The sequence below is a fragment of the Mirounga leonina genome, unplaced genomic scaffold (genome assembly GCF_011800145.1).
Source record: "Mirounga leonina isolate KUSES-001 unplaced genomic scaffold, KU_Mleo_1.0 Mir_104, whole genome shotgun sequence".
Taxonomy (NCBI): Eukaryota; Metazoa; Chordata; class Mammalia; order Carnivora; family Phocidae; genus Mirounga; species Mirounga leonina.
This window is the reverse complement of record NW_023270231.1, coordinates 21,810,584-21,836,445: the sequence shown is the minus strand read 5'-3', so window position 1 is coordinate 21,836,445 and position 25,862 is coordinate 21,810,584.

The window sequence follows — 25,862 nt, the reverse complement described above, 5'->3', positions numbered from 1 at the left end:
GTATTTGAATTGAGATCAAAGTAAGTCCCAAACATTGCAACTGGTTATGTTTCCTAAGCAAGACCAGGTACTCTGGGTGGGGTGGGGAGGGATCGGCATTCTGTAAATGAGGATGGGCAATTGAGGAAACAGGAGTGCAGTCTGAAGTTCCCAAGCTAATAGGCCCCAACCAGGCTGTGGGTGGTCTTTCCAAAATGCCCACTGATGATGGCCACACCTGGAAATACTGCAGTGGGGCAGTCAGCTTACTATCTAGCAGATCTTTGTCCCTCAGAGAGCAAAAAGTATTAAAGATTCTGATCTCTTCGGAAAAGCATACAACAAAAAAATGAGGATCATTGAAAACTGAGTGGTAAAGAACACGGAATTAATGCTAATTCCACTACAGAAGGAATTTGCTTTTAAGAAATCAGCATAAGCAAGAGATTAATAAAGATGGCAAAAGACCAGACAATTATAGTTCCCTGGCAAATATCTATTGATTAAAATAAAAACATATAAAAGAAAATGGCTTCAACTCACCACTTCTTGGTAATCAATTTTGTTTTTAATCTACACTTAGTTTTTAAAATTAGGTTATAAATACTTGAAATGATTGGTATTGAATTTGAAATTGTGAATTTTTTTTAAGATTTATTTATTCATGAGAGACAGAGAGAGAGAATGAGAGCAAGAGAAGCAGAGGGAGAAGCAGGCTCCCAAGGAGCAGGGAGCCCGATGCGGGACTCGATCCCAGGACCCTGGGATCATGACCTGAGCCGAAGGCAGACGCTTAACCGTCTGAGCCACCCAGGCGCCCCTGTGATTCTTTTTTTTAATGTGGAGTTAACCTACTAAAAGAAGTGATATAGTGCTAATAAGATTGTTCAATGTTGTTTAATACCTCTTCTTCTGAAAATGATTTGTAGTAACAAAATAAAAGATTTGATAAGATTGGAAAAATGTCAAAGCAACATAAAAAGGCAAAATTCAAGAAATGAGAGGAGGTGGAAAGAAGCAGAAAATATGGGCTAGGGGCGCCTGGGTGGCTCAGATGGTTAAGCGTCTGCCTTCGGCTCAGGTCATGATCCCGGCATCCTGGGATCGAGCCCCGCATCGGGCTTCCTGCTGAGCCGGGAGCCTGCTTCTCCCTCTCCCTCTGCCTCTCTCCCTCTCTCTCGCTCTCTGTATCTCTGTGTCTCAAATGAATAAAAAAAAAAAAAAAGAAAGAAAATATGGGCTAAACGAAGGAATTAAACAGAAAACGAGGGCAAGAAAAGCCTTATAACTGCAATAAAGTAAACCCTACTTTAGTTCACAAGACATTTACTATTTTTAAATAATAAAACTTTGAAACATGTGCTGTCCTCTTTCTCCATTTTTTCCAGACTTTCCCCACCACACCCACCCCCCCCAACTATCAGAGGTGGTAGTTCGAGAAAAAAAAAATGACGACTATCAGCACAGTTTCTCCAGGGGCTGGATATGGCAGGGTGATGGTGCCAAATGAAGTCTAAGGCAGCGGTTCTCTTCTAAGGTGATTTTACCCCCAATTCCAGGGGACATTTGGCAATATCTGCAGACTTTTTGTTTGTTGCAACTGCGGGGAGAGGACTATTGTCTTCTAGTGGCTAGAGACCAAGGCTGCTGCTAAACATCCTACAATGCACAGGCCAACCCTCCACAATAAAGAATTATCCAATCCCAAAGGCCAAGAGGACCAGGTTTAGAACCCCTGATCTGGTGGATGGGGATGAAGAACAACTCTGAGGCACCAGTCCATCATGCACCATTAACATATGTAGAATGACTTCTCCCTCCTTTGTCCAAGAGATTTTTTCTCTCCAACTTTTTCCTATCATTACCTATGCCACAATCAAAATGCATGCTTTAACATCTGACTTGAGTTTACTGCAGGCTCCCAAATGATCTGACTCACTTTGGTTCATGGGCACACAGCTGCCCAATTAATTGTTTTTCTTGACATTGCAATTCTTTCCCTTTTACCTTAAGAACTGCAGTGGCTTCTATTTTGTCTATGATGTCAAAGCTAAAGTCCTCATCCTGACACCAGACTCATCCATCAATGGCTAATTCATCCCTTTTGTAATCTTACCTGAAATCCCCATAGCTCCTTTACTCCAGCCAAGACATCAAGAGATCTTCCTCCCTCTTATCTCCTTCACCTGTTTCAACCTGCCTCACGGTTGACTCCTGCTGCTTGGGTAAATGATAATCTGAAAAAACAGATTGCTTTTTAATTGCCTCCACTATGTGTAAGTGGGACAATAGCAAAATCTGCTACAAAATTCATGAACTGAAAAGAACTTAAATACGCTCTTTCTAGTATATCTTCATACATACCTATGTCAGGAAATTGTTTTCAACATTAAAGGCCAAAACAAACAAACAAAAAAACATTTTTAGGCAAAAAATTTCAGTTAATTCTAATTTTTCCATTTTCCAAAAGGTCTAATTAGCAGAGATCTTCTTTCATGAAAATCTTGGCTTGGTTGCAAGGAAAATTAGGGAGTTTTCACTCACATCATTTTTAAAATCTGGGTTTTTTAATCTTAAAAAATGATACTTCAGGGGAATTTTTAACGTATTGAACCCTACTGGCACACACACAAAAATATTAAAACAAAATATGAAAACTGAATTTACAATTTTCCAGTTAGGTGTATTGCATAAGAGACTAACTCCCTTATTTCAGATAATGCTAAGTCAGTAACGTTTCGAGTACAGAGATTAGAAATGTTTGGCCTGAGTAAGGGAAACATGGGCACTATTTAAAATATTTAAGAAGTTCTTATACAGAAAGAGGAATAGATAGATAAGCTTTCAAAGTTGCTCACAAAGAGAGAAGCAGAACAAAGAGGAGCAGGAACTAGGAGTAAGATTTTGGCTCAAAACAAAGAAGAAGTCCTACAGTCTCTCTGATTTTGAAGGAGTTTCAGCAATGTCTCAAGACCAGTTAGGAAAATATTCAAGACCATCACTGCAGTTAGGAAAATGTGCCCTGACCAAAATCCAATGGCCCTGGCTTCAGAATGCTCTCTTTGATGTATTATGCACATGCTAGCCCTATTACTACATATCCTCCATTTCTCAGACCTCTGGATGCCAACTTCTCCAGGCCTCTGGGCAACCACCACCTCTACACAGTACATTTAGATGTAATGATGTTGCTCCTTCGCTTACCTGCAGGAGTCCCCTACTGTATGCAAAATGGTCATCACCCCTCATCATGATTTTTCAAGGCCTTTCACAATCCCCTCACCACCATCAACCCACTGCCCCAACCCAGGTAGATAAGCAAAGACTTTGACATAAAATAGGTTGGATTTGTTTATTTATTTATTGTTGGGTTTTTTTTTTTAATAAAGGACTGACTTAGGGAAATGTCATTTATACAATGCATCCAGGTAGTATAAAGGAACTGAACAGTCTCCCATAAGATCTCTGCAGTCAAGTTAGAGAGATGTGAACCAGATACTAGGACATTTAGGAGAATCTGTAACTAGAAGAGTGAGTGACCCTCAAGTACTGATTACTGGGTGATTGTCAGCCTAAAAAGAGATGTCCAGTGATGGGAGCACAGAATGTTGCTTATGCAACAACCTGGGTAAAAATATCAAACTCATGGTCATCACATTTGCAGATCATGATGCTGAAAGAGAAAACAAATACAGTGAAGGGCAGACACAGACAAAAAAGCTAGGGGTCCAGAATACTGGATGGTACAAAAAAGGACTAAATTCAACCAATTCAAAAACCAAATTTCAAAAGTATAAGACAAAGAGACAGTGATATCCCAGAACCATTTATGGAAAAGACATAAATATTTGATTCAATTGCAAACAATATAAGTCAACATGTGACTCTCCCTCCAAAAAAAGTAATAAGACCTTGAGTTGTATTAATAGACATACAGTAGCTATAATAAAGGAGATAAATATTCCTCTGTCCTCTACAACCTAAATCGCAAAAAAAACAAAAACCAAACAAAAAAACTGGTGATATTTAGTCTGAAGAAAGAAGGTAGATTGATTGTTCTCTTTAAATATTTAAAGAGGTGTCATGTAGAAGCAGCCCTCAAAAGTTCAACATACAAAGGGTAAAATATATGAGATAAATTTGGATTTTTCTTCCTTACAGTGAAAACTGCATGGGAGAAAATAAAGTCTCCATTACTAGCCTGGGCCAGTTTTCTACAGGCTGTAGGTCTGATTCTGGAGAGCTGATCAGAATGTTAAGTGTTTTGAACTCAGATTCTACAATTTGGAGTAACCCAGAGGGCGGGGGGTGAGGGGGGCTGACTGGGTAAAGCTGTGATAATGGCAGCATTAGTGAAGGAGAGCTATTCCAACTTCATGAATTACAAAGCAAAACTCTGGCTGTCTCTGAGCAAAGTTTTATTAGAGATAAATTGCACCTCCACACTCATTTGGTACAAAACCTAACAATAAAATTAAAGGGGACGTTCTCTTTCCATTTTATGCTTTATAAAAGCTATAAAATGTTTCCTCTTCCTAAACCTGCTCTGCAAGGTCTCTTTTCTCAGTTGTATAAAATATAAATTTGTTAGGCATTTTCCAAGAGTAATTTTTCAGCTGTAATAAGCAAAAGGCTAATAATAAATTGTAAAGTAAATCTGGTCCTTAAAACTAAAATTTGTGGCTCTAAATTTTTTTGTTTGAATTTATTTTGTGTGCCCAAAACATCAAGTAGAATAAACTTACCTGCCCTCATAGATGGGGCCCCTCTTCTTACATCAGTGTCCAAACGATGGCTTTAGTCTGAGTGTTTTGGCTCTCCACACTAGTAACCAACATTTGGTCAACATTCCTTCAGGGTTTACCTATTCTGGCTTTGTAACAAAAGTCCATGGACACACTTCTTCTCTCCAACTCCTAGGGACTTCCAGCTTTTAGTCTGCATTTATTTCCCATCCTCAGCATGTCACCATGCATTTCTTCAAGGCAGTGGATTTATCTAAAAGTCTTGCTGGCCAGAGCTCTTATAGTTTGGTTTGCCTGCCTTTCCTTTCTCTGGAAGTAGTAGTTCTTAAATTTACAGTGCATCAGAATCACCTGGGCAGCTGGTTAAAAACATGGATTCCACGATCTCAGCCTCAGGTGTTCTGATTTAATAGCTTCCTTGAGAGGACAACACTATTTTTAACAATTGGTTTTTCTAACCAATTTCTTTACATAGGTGGTCAACAGATCACACTTTGAAAAACTATCTCAAAAGGATTCTAAATTGAAGAAATGTACAATGTGGTATTTTTCTCACCGGACCTGAAAAATATTTGTTGATGATTTACCTCTTTACAATAATGATTGCTTAAGTTAAAAGAGGTCCCCTCACTCAAGAAGAGATAGCAGTATATATGGTTTCATAAAAACCTGCTGTTCAAATGGTGATCTGTGTGGAGCTAGTTAGAAAGGCCCCACTCCACACCTGCTGAATCAGAACCTGCACTCAAACAAGATATCCAGATGATTTATATGAACATTAAGATTTGAGAAGCAACTGTACTAGAGGACATAAGAAAGGTGACGAGCAATATGGGTCATCCTCTCAGGATTAGATTTGGCTTCAAATAACCCAAAATAATAGTAGCTTAAATAAGAAAGTTTCTTTCTCTCATACATAAAAGTCCAGACGTAGATAACTATGGCAGGTACTGTAACTTCTTTCCATGAGGTCCTCGGGGACCCAGGCTCCTTCTAGACCAGGCTGTTGTGTTTTGTTGTACTGCACAACCTTAACATGAGGCCATTCATGTAATAATTAAGACAGACTGTGAATTCATTATGGCAGTTTTTCTGTATCTGGCAATAAAGGATTTACAGAATGGGTGCTTTTTTCTAAATCACAAAAACTTGCTCTGTGGGCAGATGGCAGAACAGAATCTAACTTGATGTTCTACCATCCCTTTGTCCTTCTGCTAAGTTAGATTTCCAGACATCATATACATTTTTCAGGCAGAATCCTGGAAGAAGGTGCAAAAAGTACACACCAGCTCTCTAGTGCTGCTAAATTTATCTGATGCTGCTAGAGTCTCAGCAAACATCCCATTGATCAGGCTGAGTCCCAGAGATACAATTAGTTGTAAAGGAGGCTGGGAAATGTAGTTTATTCCTCAGCAGCCATAGGCCCAGCTCAAACGTCTATTATGGTGAAGAATGGGAAAACAGGGATGGGGGACAACCAAGGACCATATATTTGGATACAAAGCCATGTATTTCTGAGATTTCTATGACAAAATAGTCTACTCTTTCAGAACCTGTTCCACTCAAATAGTTGGTTCTAGTTCAAAGTTGAGCCTCTCCAAACTGCCCCATTTGATATAGCAACAACTGAGTGTGTCTCCATGTTCTTTCCTTTGCTGAGGAAGCGTAGGGGTAAGAAAGTGGTCAGGAGTAAAGCTAGAGGGAAAAGCAGAAATCCAGGTACCAGAACCAAGGTATATAGGAGATAATGTTGAAAAGAAAGTAGAAGCCATGATCAAAGAGTGACTAGCAACAAGGAGACCTAATACTGACTCTAAGGGAGTCAGGCTACAGCTTCTTCAATCCTTTGTGTCCAAGGCAAAGACTGTCCTAAAGGCAAGACAGATTGAATATGCTCATGTAGGGGTCACCACTTAAGGGAAAAGGGCCAGGACTGTTCCCAGTGGGAAAAACTGTGGGACCCAGAGGGCAAAAACTGTGGGACCCAGTGCAAAATAAAAATATAGCGTCCCTTGTTCAAAAAAGAAGGGGAAAGTGCAGTTAAAGGTACTAAAATATAAAGTTTTTTGTTTAAAAATACCTTGTTACTATTTATAAAATGTAATAGGGATAATAGCAATACATGAGTAAAAACATAAATTTACATATTATGAAAAATATTTTGATACTTAATTCTATAATACAATAAATATTATTTTTAATATATCTAGAACCAATGGTTCTTGCAGAAAATCTCTTTAAAAGATTTAATTCCCCATAAAAATCAGTGTCCTCAATCTGAATTTAATTATAAATGTAAACTAGAACAGTGACATTTAAGTATTTCCTCTAACATTTTCTTTTATTTAATTAAATTACATTACATCATTTAATGTATTACACCATACATTACATCATTAGTTTTTGATGTAGTGTTCCATGATTCATTGTTTGTGCATAACACCCAGTGCTCCATGAGGTACGTGCCCTCTTTAATACCCATCACCAGGCTAACCTCCCACCCCCCTCCCCTCTAGACCCCTCAGTTTGTTTCTCAGAGTCCATCATCTCTCATGGTTCATCTCTCCCTCCAATTTACCCCCCTTCATTCTTCCCCTCCTGCTATCTTTTTTTCTTAACATATATTGCATTATTTGTTTCAGAAGTACAGATCTGTGATTCAACAGTCTTGCACAATTCACAGCGCTCACCATAGCACATACCCTCCCCAGTGTCTATCACCCAGCCACCCCATCCACCCCACCCTCCCCCACTCCAGCAACCCTCAGTTTGTTTCCTGAGATTAAGAATTCCTCATATCAGTGAGGTCATATGATACATGTCTTTGTCTGATTGACTAATTTTGCTCAGCATAACACCCTCCAGTTCCATCCACATCATTGCAAATGGCAAGATCTCATTCTTTTTGATGGCTGTATAATATTCTATTGTATATATATACCACATCTTCTTTATCCATTCATCTGTCGATGGACGTCTTGGCTCTTTCCACAGTTTGGCTATTGTGGACATTGCTACTATAAACATCAGGGTGCACATACCCCTTCGGATCCCTAGATTTGTATCTTTGGGGTAAATACCCAGTAGTGTAATTGCTGAGTCATAGGGTAGCTCTATTTTCAACTTTTTGAGGAACTTCTATACTGTTTTCCAGAGTGGTTGCACCAGCTTGCATTCCCACCAACAGTGTAGGAGGGTTCCCCTTTCTCTGCATCCCCGCCAACAAGTTGTTTCCTGACTTGTTAATTTTAGAAATTCTGACTGATGTGAGGTGGTATCTCATTGAGATTTTGATTTGGATTTCCCTGACCCTGAGCGATGCTGAGCACTTTTTCACGTGTCTGTTGGCCATTTGGATGTCTTCGTTGGAGAAATGTCTGTTCATGTCTTCTGCCCATTTCTTGATTGGATTATTTGTTCTTTGGGTATTGAGTTTGATAAGTTCTTTATAGATTTTGGATACTAGCCCTTTATTTGATATGTCATTTGCAAATATCTTCTCCCATTCTGTTGGCTGTCTTTTGGTTTTGTTTATCTTGATGAAGTCCCAATAGTTCATTTTTGCCCTTGCTTCCCTTGCCTTTGGCGATGTTTCTTGGAAGAAGTTGCTGTGGCTAAGGTCGAAGAGGTTGCTGCCTGTGTTCTCCTTTAGGATTTTGATGGACTCCTGTCTCACATTGAGGTCTTTCAACCATTTTGAGTCTATTTTTGTGTGTGGTGTAAGGAAATGGTCCAGTTTCATTCTTCTGCATGTGGCTGTCCAATTTTCCCAACACCATTTGTTGAAGAGACTGTCTTTTTTCCATTGGACATTCTTTCCTGCTTTGTCAAAGATTAGTTGACCATAGAGTTGAGGGTCCATTGCTGGGCTCTCTATTCTGTTCCATTGATCTATGTGCCTGTTTTTGTGCCAGTACCATACGTCTTGATGATGACAGCTTTGTAATAGAGCTGGAAGTCCAGAATTGTGATGCTGCCAGCTTTGCTTTTCTTTTTCAACATTCCTCTGGCTATTAGGGGTCTTTTCTGGTTTCATACAAATTTTAGGATTATTTGTTCCATTTCTTTGAAAAAAGTGGATGGTATTTTGAGGGGGATTGCATTGAATGTGTAGATTGCTCTAGGTAGCATTGACATCTTCACAATATTTGTTCTTCCAATCCATGAGCGTGGAACGTTTTTCCATTTCTTTGTGTCTTCCTCAATTTCTTTCATGAGTATTTTATAGTTTTCTGAGTACAGATCCTTTGCCTCTTTGGTTAGATTTATTCCTAGGTATCTTATGGTTTTGGGCGCAATTGTAAATGGGATCGACTCCTTAATTTCTCTTTCTTCTGTCTTGTTGTTGGTGTATAGGAATGCCACTGACTTCTGTGCATTGATTTTATATCCTGCCACTTTACTGAATTCCTGTATGAGTTCTAGCAGTTTTGGGGTGGAGTCTTTTGGGTTTTCCACATAAAGTATCATATCATCTGCAAACAGTGAGAGTTTGACTTCTTCTTTGCTGATTTGGATGCCTTTTATTTCTTTTTGTTGTCTGATTGCTGTAGCTAGGACTTCTAGTACTATGTTGAATAGCAGTGGTGATAGTAGACATCCCTGCTGCATTCCTGACCTTAGGGGGAAAGCTCTCAGTTTTTCCCCATTGAGAATGATATTTGCTGTAGGTTTCTCATAGATGGCTTTTATGATATTGAAGTATGTACCCTCTATCCCTATACTCTGAAGAGTTTTGATCAAGAAAGGCTGCTGTACTTTGTCAAATGCTTTTTCTGCATCTATTGAGAGGATTATATGATTCTTGTTCTTTCTTTTGTTAATATATTGTATCACGTTGATTGATTTGCAGATGTTGAACCAACCTTGCAGCCCGGGGATAAATCCCATCTGGTCGTGGTGAATAATCCTTTTAATGTACTGTTGGATCCTATTGGCTAGTATTTTGGTGAGAATTTTTGGATCCAGGTTCATCAAGGATATTGGTCTGTAATTCTCCTTTTTGATGAAGTCTTTTCTGGTTTGGGGATCAAGGTAATGGTGGCCTCATAAAATGAGTTTGGAAGTTTTCCTTCCATTTCTATTTTTTTGGAACATTTTCAGAAAAATAGGTATTAATTCTTCTTTAAATGTTTGATAGAATTCCCCTGGGAAGCCATTTGGCCCTGGACTTTTGTTTTTTGGGAGATTTTTGATGACTGCTTCCATTTTCTTAGTGGTTATAGGTCTGTTCAGGTTTTCTATTTCTTCCTGGTTCAGTTTTGGTAGTTGATACATCTCTAGGAATGCATCCATTTCTTCCAGGTTATCTAATTTGCTGGCATAGAGTTGCTCATAATGTGTTCTTATAATTGCTTGTATTTCTTTGGTGTTGGTTGTGATCTCTCCTCTTTAATTCATGATTTTGTTGACTTGGGTCATTTCTCTTTTCTTTTTGATAAGTCTGGCCAGGGGTTTATCAACCTTGTTAATTCTTTCAAAGAACCAGCCCCTAGTTTCGTTGATCTGTTCTATTGTTCTTTTGGTTTCTATTTCATTGATTTCTGCTCTGATCTTTATTATTTTTCTTCTCCTGCTGGGTTTAGGCTTTATTTGCTGTTTTTTCTCTAGCTCCTTTAGGTGTAGGGTTAGGTTGTGTATTTGAGACCTTTCTTGTTTCTGAGAAAGGCTTGTATTGCTATATACTTTCCTCTTAGGACTGCCTTTGCTGCATCCCAAAGATTTTGAACAGTTGTGTTTTCATTTTCATTGGTTTCCATGAATTTTTTTAATTCTTCTTTAATTTCCTGGTTGACCCATTCATTCTTTTCTTTTTTTTTTTTAAGATTTTATTTATTTATTTGACAGAGAGATAGAAAGAGAGCACAAGTAGGCAAAGAAGCAGGCAGATGGAGAGGGAGAAGCAGGCTCCCCGCAGAGCAGGGAGCCCGATGTGGGACTCGATCCCAGGACCCCAGGATCATGACCTGAGCTGAAGGCAGCCACTTAACAGACTGAGCCACCCAGGCGCCCCTGACCCATTCATTCTTTAGTAGGATGCTCTTTAGCCTCCATGTATTTGAGTTCTTTCTGACTTTCCTCTTGTGATTAAGTTCTAGTTTCAAAGCATTGTGGTCTGAAAATAGGCAGGGAATGATCCCAATCTTTTGGTACCAGTTGAGACCTGATTTGTGACCTAGGATGTGATCTATTCTGGAGAATGTTCCATGGGCACTAGAGAAGAATGTGTATTCTGTTGCTTTGGGATGGAATGTTCTGAATATGTCTGTGAAGTCCATTTGGCCCAGTGTGTCATTTAAAGTATTTATTTCCTTGTTGATCTTTTGCTTAGATGATCTGTCCATTTCACTGAGGGGGGTGTTAAAGTCTCCCACTATTATTGTATTGTTGTCGATGTGTTTCTTTGATTTTGTTATTAATTGGCTTATATAACTGGCTGCTCCCATGTTAGGGGCATAGATATTTACATTTGTTAGATCTTCTTGTTGGATAGACCCTTTAAGTAGGATATAGGGTCCTTCCTCATCTCTTATTACAGTCTTTGGTTTAAAATCTGTCTGATATAAGGATTGCCACCCCAGCTTTCTTTTGGTGTCCATTAGCATGGTAAATGGTTTTCCACCCCCTCACTTTCAATCTGGGGGTGTCTTTAGGTCTAAAATGAGTCTCTTGCAGACAGCATATCGATGGGTCTTGTTTTTTAATCCAATCTGATAGCCTGTATCTTTTGATTGGAGCATTTAGCTCACTTACATTCAGGTTAACTATTGAAAGATATGAATTTAGTGCCATTGTATTGCCTGTAAGGTGACTGTTACTGTATATTGTCTCTGTTCCTTTCTGGTCTGTGTTACTTTTAGGCTCTCTCTTTGCTTAGAGGACCCCTTTCAATATTTCTTGTAGGGCTGGTTTTGTGTTTGCAAATTCCTTTAGTTTTTGTTTGTCCTGGAAGCTTTTTATCTCTCCTTCTATTTTCAATGACAGCCGAGCTGGATATAGTATTCTTGGCTGCATATTTTTCTCGTTTAGTGCTCTGAATATATCATGCCAGTCCTTTCTAGCCTGCTAGGTCTCTATGGATAGGTCTGTTGCCAATCTAATGTTTCTACCATTGTAGGTTACACATCTCTTCTCCCAAGCTGCTTTCAGGATTTTCTCTTTGTCTCTAAGACTCGTAAATTTTACTATTAGATGTTGGGGTGTTGACCTATTTTTATTGATTTTGAGGGCGGTTCTCTGTGCCTCCTGGATTTTGATGTCTGTTTCCTTCCCCAAATTAGGGAAGTTCTCTGATATAATTTGCTCCAATATACCTTCTGCCCCCCTCTCTCTTTCTTCTTCTTCTGGGATGCCAATTATTCTAATGTTGTCTCGTCTTATGGTATTGCTTATCTCTCGAATTCTGCCCTCGTGGTCCAGTAGTTGTTTATCTCTCTTTTTCTCAGCTTCTTTATTTTCCATCATTTGGTCTTCTATATCACTGATTCTCTCTTCTGCCTCATTTATCCTAGCAGTTAGCACCCCCACTTTTCATTGCACCTCGTTAATAGCCTTTTTGATTTCAACTTGGTTAGATTTTAGTTCTTTTATTTCTCCAGAAAGGATTTCTCTAATAACTTCCATGCTTTTTTCAAGCCCAGCTAGTATCTTTAAAATCATCATTCTGAACTCTAGGTCTGACATCGTACTAATGTCCGTATTGAGTAGGTCCCTGGCAGTTGGTACTACCTCTTGTTCTTTTTGTTGAGGTGATGTTTTCCATTTTGTCATTTTGTCCAGAGGAGAATAGATGAATGAGAGAACAAAATGCTAACAGGGTAACAACGTCCCCAGAAAATATACTCTAAACAAATCAGAAAAGACCTGAAACCGGGGGGAAAGAAAGGGAAAGAAAGAAAAAAGAAAAAAAAAAAAAGATAAAAACAAACAAAAACAGAACAAAACAAAAAAACCCAGAATATGATCAGATATGATCAGGCTGGTGCATAGATCAGTGCCACACACTAGATTTTGGGTGTATTTTGGTCTGTTAGAAGAAAGTGCCTCCCAAAATTTTAAAGAAAGAAAAACTTACATATATGCAAAAATAAGGGTTGATTCAATGAAGGGATGGAATATGACTGTAAAGATGAAAATTATTAAAAAAAATTATAAAAGGAATTGGTAAGATAAGAAGTTGTTTGAAAAAAGAAAGGTTTAAAAAAAGAGAGAAAAAAAAAGGGAGAGAATGTGATCAGGCAGGAGACTAGAACAAAGCCATACATTAGAGATTGAGGGTATATTTTGATCTGTTAGAAGAAACTGTATCTCAAAATTTTAAGGAGAGAACAACTTATATATATATATATGCCAAAAATAAGGGTAACTACTATGAAGAGATAGAATATGACTCTAAAAATGAAAAATAAAAATGTTTCTTAAAAAAGGGATTCATAAGATGTTGGTTGAAAAGGGGAAAAAGAAAAATTCAGAAAAAAAAAGAGAGTTAAAAAAAAATTAACTTTGAAAGACTAAAGAATCATGGTAAAAAAGCCATGGATTCTATGTGCAGTATTCCCCTAGCTCTGGAGTTCTGCTGTTCTCATTGATCAGTAAACTAGGTCTTGGCTGGCTGTTCTTGCTGATCTTCTGGGGGAGGGGCCTGTTGCCGTGGTTCCCAAATGTCTTTGCCAGAGGTGGAATTGCCCCGCCCTTGCCCGGTCCAGGTAAGTAATCTGCTTGGGTTTGCTCTGTGGAGCTTTTGTTCCTTGCAAGCTTTCCGTACAGCTTTGGAGGACGAGAGTGAAAATGGCGGCCTCCCAATCTCCACCCTGGAGGAGCCGAGAGCTCAGGGCCCCGCTCCTCAGTGCACCCCCCGAGAAAAGCAGTCAATCACTCCCGTCTCCCCGGTCTCTGGCTGCACTCTGTGCTCACCTGGCCTGTGACCGAGCGTTTCTCTGGCACCCGACCCAGTATGGAGTCTCCAAACCCAGCAGATCCCTGCGGTGCACTCCTGCCGCTCCTCCCAGGGGAGGAAGGGGAGTCTCCCCAGATCTGCCGCTTGTTGAGTCCCTGCTGGAGGAGCAGTGGCTCGACTGTGCCGCGAATTATGGTTTATGGCAACCCCGAGCTGAAAGCCCACTCCTTGGCTCCGTCTCTGCAGCTGGCTTCCCTGCTCCGATACCTGGGAGCTCTGCTGCACTCAGGCACCCCCGGTCTTTCTGTGACCCTGAGGGTCCTGAGACCACACTGTCCCACAAGGATACCACCCCCCACTTAGCCACTGGAGCGACGTCCCTCAGTGGAGCAGACTTCTTAAAAGTTCCGATTTTGTGCTCCGGGGCTCTATCACTTGCCAGAAGCAGTAAACGGAGGCCCCCTCCCCTGCCATCTATCTTCCCAAATATCACCTCAGATTCACTTCTCCACACATCCTACCTTCCAGAAAGTGGTCGCTTTTCTGTTCAGAGAGTTGTTGCTATTCTTTTCTTTGACCTCCTTTTGAGTTCATAGGTGTTCAGAATGGTTTGATCCCTATCCAGCTGAATTCCTGAGACCAGATGAAATCCAGGTCTCCTTCTCCTCCTCTGCCATCTTGCTCCACCCCCTCCTGTAACATTTTCTGAAATGAAGGTTGCATCTCCAAAACCAAAAATGGTGTCATAAATTTGTAAATAATTCAAAACATCTACTTATACATTGCATTATTGTATTTTCTTTTTTTTTTTTACCATTTATTTCTTATTTTTTTAGGTTTTTATTTTGATTCCAGTTAGTTAACACAAGTTAACATAGTTAACATAGTTGTTATATTAGTTTCAGATGTACAACGTAGTGATTCAACAATTCCATACATCACCCAGTGCTCATCACAATAAGTGCACTCTTTAACCTCCATCACCTAGCTCACCCATCCCCCCATTCCCTCCCATCTGGTATCCATCAGTTTGTTCTCTGTAATTAAGAGTCTATTTTGTGGTTTGTCTTTCTCTTTCTCTTTTCCCTTTGCTTGTTCTTTTGTTTCTTAAATTCCACATATGAGTGAAATTATATGGTATCTGTCTTTCTCTGACTGACTTATGTCACTTAGGATTATAATCTCTAGCTCCATCTATGTCATTGCAAAAGGCAAGATTTCCTTTTTTATGGCTGAATAATATTTCATTGTGTGTACATATACCACATCTTCTTTTTCCCCCCTTTTCTTTTTTCAAGTAGGCTCCACACCCAGCAATGGAGCCCAACTCAGGACTCGAACTCACAACCCTGAGAACAAGACCCAAGCTGACATCAAGAGTCAGATGCTCAACTGATTGAGCCAACCAGGCGCCCCAGTAGACCACTTCTTCCTTATACATTCATCAATCAATGGACACTTGGGCTTCTTCCATATCTTGGCTATTGTAAATAATGATGTTATAAACATTGGGAGCCATGTATCCCTTTGAATTAGTATTTTTGTATTCTTTGGGTAAATACCCAATAGTGCGATTGCTGGATTATAGCATAGTTCTATTTTTAACTTTTTGAGGAAACTCCATTCTGGTTTACACAGTGGGCTACACCAGTTTCCATTCCCACCAACAGTGCACACGTGTTCCTTTTTCTCCACATGCTCATGAACACCTGTTGTTTCTTCTGTTGTTGATTTTAGCCATTCTAACAGGTGAGAGGTGATACCTCATTGGAGTGTTGATTTGCATTTCCCTGATGATGAGTGGTGTTGAAAATCTTTTCACGTGTCTGTTAGCCATCTGATGTCTTCTTTGGAGAAATGTCTGTTCATGTCTTCTGCCCATTTTTTTTTTTTTTTAAGATTTTATTTATTTTTTTGACAGAGAGAGACATAGCGAGAGCAGGAACACAAGCAGGGGGAGTGGGAGAGGGAGAAGCAGGCTTCCCGCAGAGTGAGGAGCCCATGTGGGACTCGATCCCAGGACCCTGGGATCATGACCTGAACCGAAGGCAGACGCTTAACGACTGAGCCACCCAGGTGCCCGTCTTCTGCCCATTTTTTCACTGGATTATTTGGTTTTGGGGTGTTGAGCTTTATAAGTTCTTTATATATTTTGGGTACTAACCCTTTATCAGATATGTCCTTTGCAATTATCTTCTCCCATTCTGTAGGGTGCCTTTTAGTTTTGCTGATTGTTTCCTTTGCTGTGCAGAAGCTTTTTTTTTTCTCCCCCTTTTAAAATTTAAATTCAATTAATTAACATATAATGTATTATTATTTTCAGAGGTAGAGTTCAGTGATTCATCAGTCTTATATAATACCCAGTGATCATTACATTATATGCCCTCCTTAATGTCCTTCACCCAGTTACTCCATCCCTCTACCCACCTCCCTTCCAACAACCCTCAGATTGTTTCCTATTATTAAGAGTCTCTTAAGCTTTGTCTCCCTCTCTGACTTCAGTTTTATTTTTCCCTCCCTTCCCCTATGATCCTGTTTTGTTTCTTAAATTCCACATATGAGTGAGATCATATAATAATTATCTTTCTCTGATTGACTTATTTCGCTTAGCATAGTACTCTCTAGTTCCATCCATGTTGTTGCAAATGGCAAGATTTCATTCTTTTTGATGGCTGAGGAGTATTCCATTGTATATATATACCACATCTTTATCCATTCATCTATTGATGGACATCTGGGCTCTTTCCATAGTTTGGCTATTTTGGACATTGCTGTTATAAACATTGGGATGCAGGTGTCCCTTTGGATCACTACATTTGTATCTTTGGGGTAAATCCCTAGTAGTGCAATTGCTGGGTCATAGGGTAGCTCTATTTTCAACTTTTTGGGGAACTTCCATACTGTTTTCCAGAGTGGCTGCACCAGTTTGCATTCCCACTAACAGTGTAAGAGGGTTCCCCTTTCTCAACATCCTCGCCAACATCTGTCATTTCCTGACTTGTTAATTTTAGCCATTCTGACCAGTGTGAAGTGGTATCTCATTGTGGTTTTGATTTGGATTTCCCTGATGCCAAGTGATGTTGAGCATTTTTTCATGTGTCTGTTGGCCATTTGGATGTCTTCGTTGGAGAAATGTCTGTTCATGTCTTTTGCCCATTTCTCGATTGGATTATTTGTTCTTTGGGTATTGAGTTTGATAAGTTCTTTATAGATTTTGGATACTAGCCCTTTATCTGACAAGACATTGGCAAATATCTTCTCCTATTCTGTTGGTTGTCATTTGGTTTTGTTGACTGTTTCCTTTGTTGTGCTTTTTATCTTGATGAAGTCCCAACAGTTCATTTTTGCCTTTGTTTCCCTTGTCTTTGGAGAGAGTCTAGCAAGAAGTTTCTGTGGCTGAGGTCATAGCTGCAGTGTTCTCCTGTGTTGCTGCCTGTGTTCTCCTCTAGGATTTTGATGGATTCCTGTCTCACATTTAGGTCTTTCATCCATTTTGAGTCTATTTTTGTGTATGGTGTAATGAAATGGTCTAGTTGGGGCACCAGGGTGGCTTAGTCAGTTAAGCATCTGCCTTTGGCTCAGGTCATGATTCCAGGGTCCTGGGATTGAGCTCCACAGCAGGCTCCCTGCTTGGCAGGAGAAAGAAAAGAAGAAAGAAAAGAAAAAAAGAAAAGAAAAGAAAGGGAGGAAGGGAGGAAGGGAGGAAGGGAGGAAGGGAGGAAGGAAGGAAGGAAGGAAGGAAGGAAGGAAGAGAAAGAAAGAAAGAACAAAAGAAAGAAAGAAAGAGAGAGAGAGAGAGAGAGAGAGAGAAAGAAAGAAAAGAAGAGAGAGAAAGAAAGAAAGAGAGAAAGAAAAAAAATGATTGGGTTTCATTCTTCTGTAAGTGGCTGTCAAATTTTCTCAATACTATTTGTTGAAGAGATTTTTTTTCCATTGGATATACTTTCCTGCTTTGTCAAAGATTAGTTGACCATAGCATTGAGGGTCCATTTCTGGACTCTCTATTCTGTTCCATTGATCTATGTGTCTGTTTTTGTGCCAGTACCATACTGTCTTGATGATTACAGCTTTATCATACAGCTTGAAGTCCGGGTTTGTGATGCCACCCACTTTGGTTTTCTTGTTCAACATTCCTTTGGCTATTTGGGGTCTTTTCTGGTTCCATACAAATTTTAGGATTATTTGTTCCATTTCTTTGAAAAAAGTGGATGGTGTTTTGGTAGGGATTGCATTGAATGTATACAATGTTTTAGGTAGCATAGACATTTTAACAGTATTTGTTCTTTCAATCCATGAGCATGGAAAGTTTTTCCATTTCTTTGTGTCTTCCTCAATTTCTTTCATGAGTATTTCATAGTTTTCTGAGTACAGCTCCTTTGCCTCTTTCTTAGGTTTATTCCTAGGTATCTTATGATTTTGGTGCAATTGTAAATGGGATTGACTCCTTAATTTCTATTTCTTCTGTCACATTTTTAATGTATAGAAATGCAACTGATTTCTGTGCATTGATTTTATATCCTGCCACTTTGCTGAATTCCTGTATGAGTTCTAGAAATTTTGGGGTGAAGTCTTCTGGGTTTTCCACATACAGTATCATGTCATCTGAAAACAATGAGAGTTTGACTTCTCTGCTGATTCAGATGCCTTTTATATCCTTTTTGTTGTCTGATTGCTGAGACTAGAACCTCTAGTAATATGTTAAACAATAGTGGTGAGAGTGGACATCCCTGTCATGTTCCTGAACTTAAGGGAAAAGCTCCCAGTTTTTCTCCATTGAGAAGAATATTCACTGTGGGCTTTCTGTATATGGCTTTTATGATATTGAGGTATGTTCCCTCTTTCCCTACACCTAAGAATTTTAATCAAGAAAGGATGCTGTACTTTGTCAAATGCTTTTTCTGCATCTATTGAGAGGATCATATGGCTCTTGTCCTTTCTTTTATTAATGTGGTGTATCACATTGATTGATCTGCAGATATTGAACCATGCTTGAAGGCCAGGAGTAAATCCCATTTGGTCATGGTTAATAATCCTTTTAATGTACTATTGGATCCTATTGGCTAGTATCTTGGTGAGAATTTTTGCATCCATGTTCATCAGGGATATTGGTCTGTAATTCTCCTGTTTTGTAGGGTCTTTGTCTGGTTTTGGGATCAAGGTAATGCTGGCCTCATAGAAAGAGTTTGGAAGTTTTCCTTACATTTGTACTTTTTGAAACAGCTTCAGAATAGGTATTAATTTTTAAGTGTTTGTTAGAATTCCCCTGGGAAGCCACCTGGCCCTAAATTCTTCTTTGTTGGGAGATTTTTGATTACTGCTTCAATTTCCTTGTGGGTTAGGGTCTGTACAGGTTTTCTATTTCTTCCTGTTTCAGTTTTGTAGTTTATACGTTTCTAGGAATGTATCCATTTCTTCCAGATTGCTTAATTTGTTGGCATATAATTCCTCATAATATATTCTTATAATTGTATTTCTTTGGTGTTGGTTGTGATCTCTCCTCTTTCATTCATGATTTTATTTATTTGGGTCCTTTTTCTTTTCTTTTTGATAGGTCTCACCAGGGGTTTATCAGTCTTGTTAGTTCTTTCAAAGACCAGCTTCTAGTTTCATTGATCTGGTCTACTGTTCTTTTGGTTTCTATTTCATTGATTTCTGCTCTAATGTTTATTCTCTTCTCTTGCTGGGTTTGGGCTTTATTTGCTGTTCTTTCTCCAGCTCCTTTAAGTGTAAGGTTAGGTTATGTATTTGAGGCCTTTCTTCTTTTTTGAGATAGGTTTGTATTGCTATATACTTCCCTCTTAGGACCACCTTTGCTGCATCCCCAAGGTTTTGAACAGTTGTGTTTTCATTTTCATTTGTTTCCATGGATTTTTTAATTCTTTAATTTCCTGGTTCACCCATTCATTCTTTAGTAGGATGCTTTTCAGCCTCCAAGTATTTGAGTTCTTTCCAAATTTCCTCTCATGATTGAGTTTCAGTTTCAAAGCATTGTGATCTGAAAATATGCAGGGAATGATCCCAATCTTTTGGTATCAGTTGAGACCTGATTTGTGACCCAGTATGTGATCTATTCTGGACAATGTTCCATGTGCACTCAAGAAGAATGTGTATTCTGTTGCTTTAGGATGGAATGCTCTGAATATATCTGTGAAGTCCATCTGGTCCAGTGTGTCATTCAAAGCCCTGATTTCCTTTAATCTTCCGCTTAAATGATCTGTCCATTGCAGTGAGTGGGGCTTTTATTGTATTATTATCAATGTGTTATTAATTGGTTTATAAAACTGGCTACTCCCATGTTAGGGGCGTAAGTATTTACAATTGTTAGATCTTCTTGTTCGATTCTTATTACAGTCTTTGGTTTAAAATCTAATTTGTCTGATATAAGGATTGCCACCCCAGCTTTCTCTTGATGTCCATTAGCATGGTAAATGGTTTTTCACCCCCTCACTTTCAATTTGGATGTGTCTTTGGGTCTAAAATGAGTCTTTTGCAGACAGCATATTGATGGGTCTTGCATTTTTATCCAATCTGATACCCTGTGTCTTTTGATTGGGACATTTAGTCCATTTACACTCAGAGTAACTAATGGAAGTTATAAATCTAGTGCCATTATATTACCTGTAAAGTCACTGTTACTGTATATTGTCTCTGTTCCTTTCTGGTCTATGTTACTTTTGGGCTTTCTCTTCACTTAAAGGATCCCCTTTAATATTTCTTGCAGGCTGCTTTAGTGATCACAAATTCTTTTAGTTTCTGATTGTCCTGGAAGCTTTTTATCTCTCCTTCTATTCTGAATGACATTCTTGCTGGATAAAGAATTCCTGGCTGAATATTTTTCTCATTTAGCACCCTGAATATACCATGCCAGCCCTTTCTGGCCTGCCAGGTCTCTGTGGATAGGTCTGCCACCAGTCTAATTTTTCTATCCTTTTGGTTACAGACTTTTGTCCCATGCTGCTTTCAGGGTTTTCTCTTTGTCTCTGAGATCTGCAAGCTTCACTGTTACATGTGTTGACCTATTTTTCTTGATTTTGAGGGGGCTTCTCTGTGCCTCCTGGACTTGAGTGCCTGTTTCCTTCCCCAGATTAGGGAAGTTCTCAGCTATAATTTGCTCCAATATACCTTCTATCCCACTCTCTCTTTCCTCTTCTTCTGGGATCACAATTACTCTAACACTTATCTCTCAAATTCTCCCCCCATAATCCAGTAGTTGTTTATTTCTCTTTTTCTCAGCTTCCTTATTCTCCATCATTTTGTCTTCTATATCACTAATTCTCACTTCTGCCTCATTTATCCTAGCAGTTAGATCCTCCATTTTTGATTGCATCTCATTAATAGCCTTTTTGATTTTGACTTGATTAGATTTTAGTTCTTTTATTTCTTTAGAACGGGATTCTCTAAGTCCTCTATGCTTTTTTCAAGCCCAACTAGTATCTTTATAATCATTATTCTGAACCCTAGTTCTGACATCTTATTTATATCCATACTGATTAGGTCCCTGGCAATCAGTACTGCCTCTTTTTCTCTTTTTTAGGTGAGTTTTTCCATCTTGTCATTCTGTCCAGAGAAGAATTGAAGACCGAGAGAACAAAATACTAAAATGGCAACAACAGCCCCAGAGAAATATATACTAAACAAGTCAGAAGAGATTTGAAACCAAAATAAATAAATAAAGAGAGAGAACATAATCAGACAGGTGAACAGAACAGACAAATACACTGGATCCTGTGTATATTTTGGTCTATTTGTTAGAAAACTAGATCCCAAAATTGTAAAGAAAAAAAGACATTTGTATACAAAAATAAAATCAAATACAATGAAAGGACAGAATGTAACTGAAAAAATGAAAATTAAAAGACAAGACAAAACAAAAAAGAAAGAATATAAACAGACAGGTAACAGAGCAGAGCTATACACTACATCCTGTGTGTATTTTGGTCTGTCTGTTAGAAGAGACTACATCCCAATATTGTAAAGAAAGAAAAAGTGTTTATATATGTGTGTGTGTGTGTGTGTGTGTATGTATATATATATAAAATAAAAATATATGTAAATAAAAAATATATATAAAATTAAATACAATGAAATGATAGAATGTAACTGTAAAAATGAAAATTAAAAAAGCCTTTAAAAAATAGTTGATAAAATAAGAAATTGGTTGAAAAAGAATGAGAAAAAAATTAAAATTGAAAGACTAAAGAATCATGAGGAAAAAAAACATGAATTCTGTATACTATTTTCCCCTAGTGCTGGAGTTTTGCAGTTCTGTGTGATCGGTAAACTTAGTCTTAGCTGGATGTTCTTGCTGATATTCTGGGGGAGGGGCCTGTTGCACTGATTCATTCTCAAGTGTCTCTGCCCTGGGCAGAATTGCACCCCCCTTTGCCAGGGGGCCAGGCTAAGTGTACGGCTCCAGATTGCTCTGTGTGACTTCTGTTCCCTGAAGGCATTTTGCACAGCTTTAGAGGATGAGAATGAAAATGGCAGCCTCCCAATCTCCAGCCCCTGAGCCAAAAGCTCAGGGTCCCACTCCTCAGTGCACCCTCAGGGAAAAGCAGTCCATCACTCCTGTCTCCCTGGTCTCCGTCTGCCCTCCATGCTCATCCAGCCTGTGACCAAGCTTTTCTATCTCAGGCACGCGATCCCGCTTGAAGTCTCTAAACCCTGCAAACTCCTCTGGTGTGGATGTGATGTTGGCCTATAGTTCTCTTTTTTAGTGGTATCTTTATCTGGTTTTGGTATCAGGGTAAGGCTGTCCTCATAGAAAGAATTTGGAAGTTTTACTTACTTTCTACTTTTTGGAACAGTTTGAGAAGAATAGTATTAACTCTTCTTTAAATGTTTGGTAGAATTCACCTGTGAAGCCATCTCATCCTGAACTTTTGTTTTTTTATTACTGATTCAATTTCTTTGCTGGTTATCAGTCTGTTCAAGTTTTCTATTTCTTCCTATTTTAGTTTTGGTGGTTTATATGTTTCTAGGAACTTATCAATTTCTTCCAGCCTGTCCCAATTTGTTGGCATATAGTTTTTCATAACATTTTCTTATAATTGTTTGTATTTCTGTGGTGTTGACTGTTATTTATCTTCTCTCATTTGTGATTTTATTTGAGTCCTTTCTCTTTTTCTTGATAAGTCTGGCTAGAGGTTTATCAATTTTATTGATTTTTTCCAAGAACCAGCTCCTGTTTTCATTGATCTGTTCTATTGTTTTTTTAGTTTCTATATCACTTATTTCTGCTCTAATCTTTATTAGTTCTTTCCTTCTGCTGGATTTAGGTTTTGTTTGTTGGGGTATTTTTCTAGCTTCTTCTGGTGTAAGGTTAGGTTGTTCATTTGTGATTTTTCTGGCTTCTTGAGGTAGGCCTGTATTACTATACACTTCCCTCTTAGAACTGCTTTTTCAGCATCCCAGAGGTTTTGGACCATGGTGTTTTCATTTTAATTTGTTTCCATGTATTTTTAACTTCTTTTTTTATTTCCTGGTTGACCCATTCATTGTTTAGCAGCATGTTATTTAACCGCCATATATTTGTGGTCTTCCCAGATTTTTTTCTTATGGTTGACTCCTAGTTTCATGGCATTGTGGTCAGAAAAGATGCATGGTATAACTTTGATCTTCCTGAATTTGTTGAGGCCTGTTTTATGGGCTAATATGTGATCTATTCTGGAGAATGTTCTGTGTGCACTTGAAACAAATGTGCATTCTGCTGTTTTAGGATGGAATCTTCTGAATATATTGGTTAAATCCATCTGTTCCAGTGTGTCACTCAAAACCATTGTTTCACTCATATGTGGAACATAAGAATAGCACAGAGGACATTGGGAAAACTGAAGGGGTGGAAATCAGAGGGGAAGATGAACCATGAGAGACTATGAACTCTGGGAAACAATTTGAGGCTTTTAGAGGGGAGCGGGATTTGGGGATGGGGTAGCCCGGTGATAGGTATTACGGAGAGCATGTGTTGTAATGAGCACTGGGTGTTATATGCAAATAATGAATTATGGAACACTACATCAAAAAAAATAATAATAAAGATAAGAAAATGGAAAAAAAAATTGTTTCCTTGCTGATTTTCTGTTTAGATGATCAGTCCATTGATGTAAGTGGGGTATTAAAGTCTTCTACTTTTATTGTATTATCATCAATTGGTTCCTTTATGTTTGTTATTCACTGTTTTATGTATTTGGGTGCTCCCATTTGGGTGCACATTTAAATTTGTATCTTCTTGTTGAATTGTCCCCTTTATTATTATATAGTGTCCTTCTTTGTCTCTTGTTACAGTCTTTGTTTTAAAGTCTAGTTTGTCTTATATAAATATTGGTATCTTGGCTTTCTTATCACATCCATTTATATGGTAAATGCTTCTCCATCTCTTCACTTTCAATCTGCATGTGTGTTTAGGTCTGAAATGAGTCTCTTGTAGGCAGCATATAAATGGGCCTTGTTTTTTTATGCATTCTGTCTCTTCATGTATTTGATTGGAGCATTTAGTCCATTTACACTCAAAGTAATTATTGTTAGATATGTATTCATTGTCATTTTATTACTTGTTGTATGGCTGTTTCTAAAGATTTTCTCAGATCCTTTCTTATCTTTCTTTCATGGTTTGCTGATTTTCTTTAATGATATATTTGGATTTCTTTCTCTTTACTCTTTGCATGTTTATTAGTCGTTTCTGATATAGGGTTACCATTAGGTTTCTATATAACATCTTCTGCAAATAACAGTCTACCTTAAGTTGATGGTTGTTTAAGTTTGAACCCATTCTTTTCTTCTGTCCTCCCCATGTTTAAGGTATATGTTACTATATTTTAAAGATTTTTTTTAAAGATTTTATTTATTTGAGAGAGAGAATGAGAGAGAGAGAGAGAGAGCATGAGAAGGGGGAGGGTCAGAGGGAGAAGCAGACTCCCTGCTGAGCGGGGAGCCCGATGCGGGACTCGATCCCGGGACTCCAGGATCATGACCTGAGCCGAAGGCAGTGGCTTAACCAACTGAGCCACCCAGGCGCCCTTAAAGATTTTTTTTTTTAAGATTTTATTTATTTTATGTTACTATATTTTATATCCTTGTTTTGTGTGAGTTCCTTGACTAAGTTTTTTACAGAAATATTCATTTTTACTGCTTATTATGTTTCCTACCTTTATACTGTCACATTTGGTCTCTCCACTCAAAGAGTTCCCTTTAGTATTTCTTGCAGGGCTGGTTTAGTGGTCATGAACTCCTTTAGTTTTTGTTTGTCTGGGGAACTCTATTTATCTCTTCTTCTATTGTGAGTGACAGCCTTGCTGGATAAAGTATTCTTGGCTGCAGATTTTTCCCATCAGCACTTTGACTATATCATACCACTCCCTTTTGGCTTGGAAAATTTCTATTGAAAAGTCTCCTGCTAGCTTTATGGGTTTTCCTAGTAAGTTACTGACTTCTTTTGTCTTGCTGCTTTAAAAAAGTTTTCTTTATATTTTGCACCTTTATCACTATATATTTGCATAAATACAATATGTCTTGGTGTAGATTTGCTTTTGTTGATTTTGAAGGCAGTTCTCTCTGCTTCCTGAATCTGGATATCTGTTTCCTTCCCCAGATTAGGGAAGTTTTCAGCTATTCTTTCTTTCTTTTTTTTTTTTTTTTTTAAGATTTTATTCATTCATTTGAGACACAGAGATGCAGAGAGAGAGAGAGAGAACATGAGCAGGGGGAGAGGGAGAGGGAGAGAGAGAAGCAGGCTTCCCACCAAGCCAGGAGCCCAATGTGGGGCTCGATCCCAGGACCCCAGGATCAGGACCTGAGCTGAAGGCAGATGCTTAACCATCTAAGCCACCCAGGTGCCCTTCAGCTATTATTTCTTCAAATAAATTTTCTGCCCCTTTTTCTCTCTTCTTCTAGGACTCCTAAAATACGAATGTTATTACATTTAATGGAGTCTGAGTTCCTTAAGTCTATTCTCATTTTGCATAATTCTTCTTTCTCTTTTGTTCAGCTTGATTACTTTTCATTATTCTGTCTTCTAGGTCACAATTCATTCTTCTGTTTCTTCCTTCCTGCTGTTGATTCCATCAAGCGTGTTTCTCATGTCATTTATTGAGCCCTTCTTCTCTGCTATGTTATTCCTTATCTCTGTGTTAAGGGTCTCACTCATGTCTTCCACTTCCTTATGGTCATTGCTTTAAATTCTCTATCAGGCATGTTACTTATATCTATTTTACTTAGATCTCTGGCTGTGGCCTTGTCCTGTTCTT